Consider the following 6,646-nt stretch of genomic DNA (forward strand, 5'->3'; position numbering starts at 1 on the left):
TCAGCAGTCCACCTGGAGGGCTCCCAGAATGTTATTGCGGACTATCTCAGCAGAAGAAAGGTGTCTGCAACAGAGTGGGAACTCAACCAGGACGTCTTCCAGGACTTATGTCTTCGCTGGGGAACCCCCTGTATAGACCTATTCGCAAGCAGGAGAAATTCAAAGGTCTCAAAATTCTTCTCTCTGAACCCGCGGGATCTTCCGGAAGGGATAGACGCTCTGAGCCAGGACTGGACGGAACCTTTCTCGTATGCATTTCCCCCTCTGGCGTTAGTTCCGGCGGTTCTCAGAAAGATCAAGGAGGATCGAGCTCTGGTCATATTGATCGTTCCATACTGGCCAAGGAGTTGGTTTTCCCTTCTACTAGAGCTAGCAATCGAGAATCCAGTAGAGCTCCCTCTCAGAGCAGACGTAATCCACCAGGGTCCGGTATTCCACCCAAACCCAGAGAAGCTTCATCTCTCGGCATGGATCCTGAAGGGTCCATCTTGAAGGCAAAGGGTCTATCGAGCCAAGTAATATCTACTATGAAGTCTAGTAGGAAGCCTGTTACGTCAGCAATTTACTTGAAAATTTGGAGACGGTTCTGTCTGGAGGGTGGCAGGTCTGAGGTTACGGCAGGCACTCCCGACTTACCCAGAATTTTAGATTTCTTGCAGGCTGGGTTTGACAAAGGTCTTAAACCAAGCACATTAAAGGTGCAGATCTCGGCACTTAGTTCTTTCCTTGACTATCCCCTAGCGTCACACCCGTGGATAGTTAGATTCATCAGAGCCACCCAGAGGTTGCGCCCCACTATCAGACAGATGTCACCTTCTTGGGACCTTAATCTGGTCCTCAGATTTCTCTGCAAAGACCTCTATCACTGCAGGGTAATAGATCTGTCACTGGCACAGAGGCAGATGTGTCAGTACTGTCTCTCAGCAGGAACTTGCAAGCCACCCAGCGTGACCTTTTGGTTTGGGAGTCACAATGGAGACTATCAGCACTACACAATAGCATTGTGCTGATCGGACCAGAGAGGGAGCTCCCTCCATCCACAAGTCGATCAATGCCATGGTCGCTATTGCCAGCGATATCAAAGGGGTTAAACACTAGTGATGAGTGAATATACTCGTTACTCGAGATTTCCCAAGCACGCTCGGGTGACCTCTGAGCATTTTTTAGTGCTCGGAGATTTAGTTTATCACCGCAGCTGAATGATTTACATCTGTTAGCCAGCCTGAGTACATGTGGGGGTTGCCTGGTTGCTAGGGAATCCTCACATGTACTTATGCTGGCTAACAGATGTAAATCATTCAGCTGCGGCGATAAACAATCTCCAAGCACTAAAAAAATACTCGGTCACCCGAGCGTGCTCGGGAAATCTCGAGTAACAAGTATATTCGCTCATTATTAAACACCAGCGATCGACACTAGCACTGATCATGGGCATTACTGCATGGTGTCCGCTAAGATCATATAGTTGACATGCTGATAATTGCGCCGGCTCGGTCAGTGAGCAGACAATTGTCACGCTGTACATGTACGGCGGTTTATGGAGCGTACTTGCCGCTGCGCTGTACATGTAAGGTGGCTGTTGTGAAGGGGGTTAAACTGGCTGTCCGGGCATAGGTATTTAATTATCAGATAGATCATTAATGGCGATTGGAAACCTGTGCTCCCCAACTGATCAGCTATATTTTACTCTAGCAGCCAGATGTTAAAGGGAACCAGTCACCACTTTTTTTCGATTTGAGATAAAAAATATGGTTCAATAGGGCCTGAGCTCTGCTTTACTTCAGTACCTTTCATATCCTCCAATTCCCAACCGTTGCTTATAAAATACCTTTGTAATCTCTGTTTTCCTATGTAAATTACCCTGGTCCGATGGGCGGGGCCTATTCACTGTTCCTCATCTCCTGCCTTGCTCTACGCATTCATTTTTCTTCTTTCCTGCACCTGCACATTGAAGTGGCCTCTCGCGCGTGCGCAGTATGTTTTGCCCAACAGTGGGCATAGCATAAAAATCATTGCACATGCGCCATTTTACATTACGTTCTGTGCCCTGGAAGTCTTGCTATGCAAGGGGGCATAGAATGCAATAAAAAATGTGGGCACATGCACAATAGTGATTTTATGCTTTGACCACAGTTGGTCAAAGCACACTGCGCTGGCGCTAGAGGCCAATTCAAAGCGCACCCGCAGAAACTATGCGGGATCTGTGCTTTTCACAGATCTCGTTACGTCGAGAATGCAGAGAATTGCAGAAACGGCGAATAGGCCCCCCTGGCTGAGGTAATTTACATCGGAAAACGGAGAGATTACAAAGGTATTTTCTCAACAAAGGTGGAGGAATCGGGGGATATGAAATGTACTGATGTAAAGCAGAGCTCAGGCACAATTGAACCATATTTTTTATCTCAAATCGAAAAAAAAGGGGCGACAGGTTCCCTTCAACACTTTGAACAGAGCCAAGCTCAGCTCCATTGAAAATGAAGCGGCTGCTACAAACTGTCACTGGGTATTGCAGCACAGCTTCTTATACAAAAAAACAGGAGCGGTGCAGTAGTAGTCGGCATTAGTGGCTGCACTGACTGAACGGAGCAGCTGAGCACAGCTCCAAAGTGTTTACATCTGGCTGCAAGTGGAAGAAAAACCATGGTCATGGGGGTCATGGCATACCATCACTGCTCGGCTATTGATAACCTATTCAAATACCTATGCCCGAACAATCCTTAAACATTTTTTTGTTATAAATATGTATTTTAACTAAAGAATGTTGAAAATTGTTGTTCCACAGTTCAGGCATAGCTCAGCACACAGAACATCAATTGTTAACTTTTGTGTGCAGGAAATTAAAAATATTTTAAAGTTCATCTGAAATATCAGAAATACAAACTTATTCTTTAGTTCTATGGATGGTGTACTTAAAGGTTCGAGATTTAAATGTGGGGAAATAAAACCTAAATAAAATTGCTACAACTTAAAGAAGCACTCCTCCCATCAAAGCTTTTACCTACTTAATATATTGCAGTAATATTATATAGCACTGCGTACCTACAAATTGCTTTTTGCCTTTTTTTCTACCCAGTTAATGCTTCTATTTGCCATTAGGTCTATGACCTCATGTGAGTAAAAACTGACTAGCTGAATCCTTCTAAGCTCTATGTACAAACAGGAAGTCTCTTTTCTCTGCATGAGTCATAACTGCATAAATCCCTGGCAGGGGGAGGTGGGAAAAGCTTGGTCAGGAGTAGTTACCCGCAAGGGTGGTTTGCACGTTAATGATCGGGCCAATTTTTACAATTCTGACCACTGTCCCCTTATGAGGTTATAACTCTGAAAAGCTTCCATGGATCCCGGTGATTCTGTCATTGTTTTCTCGTGACATATTGTACTTCATGATAGTGGTAACATTTCTTTGACATGACTTGCGTTTATTTGTGAAAAAATGGAAATTTGGCGAAAATTTTGAAAATTTCGTAGTTTTCCAACTTTGAATTTTTATGCCCTTAAATCACATAGATACGTCACACAAAATACTTGTCTACTTTACATCAGCACAATTTTGGAGCCATTTTTTTGTTAGGGAGTTAAAGTTAAAAGTTAGACAGCGATTTCTCACTTTTACAACACCATTTTCTGTTTTTGGGACCACATCACATTTGAAGTCACTTTGAGAGGTCTATACTATACAAAATAACCAAAAGTAACACCATTCTAAAAACTGCACCCCTCAAGGTGCTCAAAACCACATTCAAGAAGTTTATTAACCCTTCAGGTGCTTCACAGGAATTTTCAGAGAGTTTAAACAAAATAAATAAAAAAAAAAATGAACATTTAACTTTTTTTCAGGAAAAAATGTACTTCAGATCCAATTTTTTTTTATTTTCCCAAGGATAACAGGAGAAATTGGACCCAGAAGTTGTACAATTTGTCCTTAGTACGCCGATACCCCATATATGCAGATAAACCACTGGTTGGGCGAATGGCAGAGCTCGGAAGGAAAGTAGCGCCGTTAGACTTTTCAATGCAAAATTGGCTGGAATGGAGATTGGATGCTATGTTGCGTTTGCAGAGCCCCCGATGTGCCTAAACAGTGGAAACCCCCCACAAGTGACACCATATTGGAAACTAGACCTCCTAAGGAACTTACATAGATGTGTGGTGAGCACTTTGAATTCCCAAGTGCTTCACAGACATTTATAACGTACAGCCGTAAAAATAAAAAATAATTTATTTTTTATAAAAAAAAATTTTGCCGCCGATTTTTTTATTTTCACAAGGGTAACAAGAGAAATTGGACCCCAAAGGTTGTTGTCCAATTTGTCCTGAGTACGCTGATGCCCCATATGTGGGGGTAAATCACTGTTTGGACGCACAGAAGAGCTCAGAAGGGAAGGAGCGCCGTTGGACTTTTTCAATGCAGAATTGGCTGGAATTGAGATCGGACGCCATGTTGTGTTTGGAGAGCCCCTGATGTGCCCAAACAGTGGAAACTCCCTAATTCTAACTCCAACCCTAATCCCCAACACACCCCTAAGCCTAATCCCAGCCCTAACCACAAACCTAAGCCAACACACCCCTAACTTTAGCCCCAACCCTAATGGGAAAATGGAAATACATTTTTTTTATTTTATTATTTTTCCCTTAACTAAAGGGAGGTTTGATTTACTATTTATAGCAGGTTTTTATGTTTGGCAGCTGTCACATGCTAAAAGATGCTTTTCATTGCAAAAAATAGTTTTTGCATCACCACATTTTGAGAGGTATAATTTTTCATATTTTGGCTCACAGTGTCATGTGAGGTCTTGTTTTTTGCAGGACGAGTTGACGTTTTTATTGCTACCATTTTCGGGCACATGACTTTTTTGATCGCTTTTTATTACAATTTTTGGGAGGCAGAATGAACAAAAACAGCAATTCAAGAATTTCTTTTGGGGGGAGGGGGGCGTTTATACCGTTACGCGTGTTGTAAAATTGATAAAGCAGTTTTATTCTTCGGGTCAGTACGATTACAGCAATACCTCATTTATATCTTTTGTCATGTTTTGGCGCTTTTATACAATAAAAACTATTTTATATAAAAAATTATTTTTGCATCGCTTTATTCCGAGAGCTATAACTTTATTTTTCGCTGATAACGCTATGCTCGCTCGTTTTTTGCGGGACAAGATGACCTTTTCAGTGGTACTATGTTTATTTATATCCGTCTTTTTGATCGCGTGTCATTCCACTTTTTGCTCAGCAGTATGATGATTAAGCATTGGTTTTTTTGCCTTTCTTTTTTTAATGGGATTAACCCCATGAACTGGTGGGACAGTTTTAGGCTACGTGCACACGTTGAGGATTGGTGTGCAGATGTTTTCGCACTGTTTTTGCAAAATCCGCAGGTAAACCGCACTGCGGATTACCCGCGGATTTGCCGCGGTTATTGTGCACCTGCGGATTCCGATTGAGGAGCAGGTGTAAGCCACTGCGGAATCCGCACAAAGAAATTACATGCTGCGGAAAAAACACCGCTGCGTTTCCGTGCATTTTTTTTACGCAGCATGTGCACTGCGGATTGTGTTTTCCATACGTTTACAAGGTACTGTACAACACATGGAAAATTGCTGCAGATCCGCGTCAAATCCATTGCGGATCCGCAGCAAAATCCGCAACGTGTGCACATAGCCTTATAGGTCGGTTCGTTACGGATACGGCGATACTAAATGTGTACTTTTATAGTTTTTTTTAATTTACATTTTTTTTTTCTTATGTAGGAATTTTTAAAAAATATATTTTTTGCACATGCTTTTTGCATTGTCCCAGGATGGGACATCAGATCGCTGATCTGACACTTTGCACTGCACTGTATCAGATCAGCGATCTGACAGGCAGTGAAGGCTTGCCGGTCCTGATCACAGCAGGCACTGAGAAGCCACCTCTCTGCAGGACCCCAAAGGACCACACGGCCATGTTGGAGCTGGGGGTCTGAAAGGAGAACCTCAGGACAACGCTGTGACAAGGAGAACCTCAGGACAACACGATGACAACGCGATCACATCGTGTTGTGCTGAGGGAAGCACGTAGGGAGCCCCCTCCCTGCGCAATGTTTCTCTATGCCTCTGCTGGCACCGGAATGCTGCATTCTTGATTGATCGCAGTGTATCTCGGGGGTTAAAGTGACGGGAGCAGTCCGTGATCACTCCTGGCACTTAGTGCCGAGTGTCAGCTGTGAGAATCCGCCGACACCCGGCCGCACACCACCCGTGTGTGCGGCCGATGACGTACTGTCCCGTCCATGGTCAGACGGGCCCATGGCACATGGACAGGATAGTACGTCAGATGGCAGAAGGGGGTTACAGATTAGAAGGATTCAGTTAGTCAGTTTTTACTCACATGAGGTCACAGACCTAATAGAAAAGAGAAAAATTAACTGGGTAGAAGAGCAAAATGAGCAATAGTAAATATGCAGTGCTATGTAATAAGACTGCAATATATTAAGATGATAAAAACTTTGATGGGAGGGTCTTTAAAATTACATAAAGTAGTGTTCCTAATATCAACCATACATTAATAAATCAAAAGAAAAGGCCAAAATTTGGTAAACATAATCTTTTTTTGTTACACAAAGTGGTGCAGCCATAATAGTTTTCACTTGTGACTCAGCTATCTAGCA

The sequence above is a fragment of the Ranitomeya imitator genome, chromosome 1 (assembly GCF_032444005.1).
Source record: "Ranitomeya imitator isolate aRanImi1 chromosome 1, aRanImi1.pri, whole genome shotgun sequence".
NCBI lineage: Eukaryota > Metazoa > Chordata > Amphibia > Anura > Dendrobatidae > Ranitomeya > Ranitomeya imitator.